Raw genomic sequence first — 2500 nt, 5'->3', positions numbered from 1 at the left:
GAATCGCTACGGTCCTCCACCAGAGTTTCCTCTGGCTTCAACCTCCTCAGGCATAGTTCACCATCTTTCGGGTCCCAACGCGCACGCTCTCGCTCGACCTCTCCGGCAGAGCGGACGAGATCGGCCGGTGATGCGGCCGTCCAGAGAGACGGCATCTCACCTCCGCCGGACCGCGCCGACATTCACTTTCACTGCGCCCATGGGTTTCGCACTGCCCCGTGGCTCGCGCGCACGTTAGACTCCTTGGTCCGTGTTTCAAGACGGGTCGGGAAGGTGGCTGACGTTAGCCGCGGACCCCGTGCGTCTCGCGCGGCGCTGCCCACCCGCAACCGACACGCCGCAACTGGGCACTGAGCACAGTCCCCAACCGGCGACGCACCGGCTCGGACGGGACGCCCGGCCCACGAAGGGCAGACGCGGCGATCCCTCCTCGCCCGGGCGACGGGCCGACGTGTCCGCGCGCCTATAACACCCACCCGGGGGCGGGCTACCTTGCGCGCGGCCTTCTCGCCGCCTCCCAGACGGTCGCGGCCTTCGCACGGCGCTAGTGCGCTGGAGCTGCTCGGAGGACAGCGCGAACGACGGGCCGCAAGGCTCCGCACGCCCACACGCTCCGCTCGGCTTCAGCTGAAAGCGTCGCGCGACTCGACAGGCCCTCCCGTTTGCCTCTCGACGGTTTCACGTACTCTTTAACTCTCTCTTCAAAGTGCTTTTCAACTTTCCCTCACGGTACTTGTTCGCTATCGGTCTCGCGACAGTATTTAGCCTTAGATGGAGTTTACCACCCGCTTTGGGCTGCATTCCCAAACAACCCGACTCTGGGAAGACGCAGAGCGCGCGCCCTCGCCGCCACCATGGGCCTGACACCCGCACCGGGACGAGGCCTCGATCAGAAGGACGCGGGCGGCGAACGACGTACGCGCAGCGAATTCCTTACGCCACAATTCCACGCGCCGCAGAGGCGCGCGGATTCGGCGATGGGCACTTCCCACTTCACTCGCCGTTACTGGGGGAATCCTCGTTAGTTTCTTTTCCTCCGCTTAGTAATATGCTTAAATTCAGCGGGTAGCCTCGTCCGACCTCAGGCCGATAATCCAGTGCCTCGTTTGCGAGAGAGACACGCGCGCGCCACCGAAGCTCGTGCGAGCGCCGCGCCCGAACGCGAGCCGTGCTGCTCCGGGCCGGGATCCTCTTCGAGGCCGACTCGTAACGAGACGCACGCCGCGTTCGGTTTCGCGCGCTGACACTGCGTTCGTGCTGTCCTGGGCGGGACGACCGTGGCAACGGCCGACACCGCACCGGCCCGACGCGTCGCCGCGCGGGAACGTTACAACGCGACCCTGAGGCGGGCGTGGCGCCGGGATTGACCCGGTGCCGCAATTTGCGTTCAGAACGTCGATGCTCAATGTGTCCTGCAATTCACATTAATTCACGCAGCTAGCTGCGTCCTTCATCGACTCGCGAGCCGAGTGATCCACCGCCAAGAGCCCTCCGTGACTTCGTCAGTTGGACAAGCGCGACCCAGCCGGATTGCACAGTCGAAAAAAGCGGTGGCCGAGCGGTCGCCAGCCGTAGGCGACGCATGAAGCCAGCCTGGCACATGGCCACGGCACTCGGCGCAGAACGAAACAGGGTGACCGAAGTGCAATCGCGTGCGCCTCAACAGCGACGAAGGGCGTGCGCGGCCGCCAAGATACGGAGCCTTCTCCACCTGTCGAACGCACGACCACTCGATCGGCGATCGGCCGGTAATGATCCTTCCGCAGGTTCACCTACGGAAACCTTGTTACGACTTTTACTTCCTCTAAATGATCAAGTTAGATCGTCTTCTCGGACGCCGGCGCGGCCGTTGCCGAACGCGCCAGGTCCAATCGGAGGACCTCACTAAACCATTCAATCGGTAGTAGCGACGGGCGGTGTGTACAAAGGGCAGGGACGTAATCAACGCGAGCTGATGACTCGCGCTTACTGGGCATTCCTCGTTCAAGGGAAACAATTGCAATTCCCTATCCCTAGCACGACCGGGGTTCAGCGGGTTACCCGGACCTTCCGGCCTAGGCGGCGACACGCTGATCCGGTCAGTGTAGCGCGCGTGCGGCCCCGAACATCTAAGGGCATCACAGACCTGTTATTGCTCAATCTCGTGTGGCTAAGCGCCACTAGTCCCTCTAAGAAGTTCAACGCCGACCGATAGGGTCGCGTAACTAGTTAGCAAGCCAGAGTCTCGTTCGTTATCGGAATTAACCAGACAAATCGCTCCACCAACTAAGAACGGCCATGCACCACCACCCACAGAATCAAGAAAGAGCTCTCAATCTGTCAATCCTCACTGTGTCCGGGCCGGGTGAGATTCCCCGTGTTGAGTCAAATTAAGCCGCAGGCTCCACGCCTGGTGGTGCCCTTCCGTCAATTCCTTTAAGTTTCAGCTTTGCAACCATACTTCCCCCGGAACCCAAAGACTTTGGTTTCCCGCAAGCTGCCGGAGGGGTCGTCAAAGTAA

The 2500-nt window shown here is 61.9% G+C and overlaps 3 non-coding genes across 3 annotated transcripts in view; all 3 read right to left on the bottom strand.

The window, feature by feature from the left end:
• The window catches only part of LOC145915631 (large subunit ribosomal RNA), a 3686-nt gene extending 2597 nt beyond the window's left edge, over positions 1–1089 (bottom strand). The window contains exon 1 of the ribosomal RNA XR_014403991.1: positions 1–1089. This exon is cut by the window's left edge and continues 2597 nt beyond it. This is a non-coding gene — a ribosomal RNA (large subunit ribosomal RNA).
• Positions 1090–1335: 246 nt separating this feature from the next.
• LOC145915592 (5.8S ribosomal RNA) lies at positions 1336–1489 on the bottom strand. Its single transcript, XR_014403955.1, has one exon. It is a non-coding gene; the product is annotated as a 5.8S ribosomal RNA (ribosomal RNA).
• A 260-nt stretch (positions 1490–1749) lies between these two features.
• The window catches only part of LOC145915531 (small subunit ribosomal RNA), a 1824-nt gene continuing 1073 nt past the window's right edge, over positions 1750–2500 (bottom strand). Inside the window, exon 1 of the ribosomal RNA XR_014403899.1 lies at positions 1750–2500. This exon is cut by the window's right edge and continues 1073 nt beyond it. This is a non-coding gene — a ribosomal RNA (small subunit ribosomal RNA).

Source organism: Ascidia mentula (assembly GCF_947561715.1).
Source record: "Ascidia mentula chromosome 2 unlocalized genomic scaffold, kaAscMent1.1 SUPER_2_unloc_2, whole genome shotgun sequence".
Lineage (NCBI taxonomy): Eukaryota > Metazoa > Chordata > Ascidiacea > Phlebobranchia > Ascidiidae > Ascidia > Ascidia mentula.
Note: the sequence above shows the minus strand (reverse complement) of the source record. Positions and strands in the feature narration are given on the sequence as shown.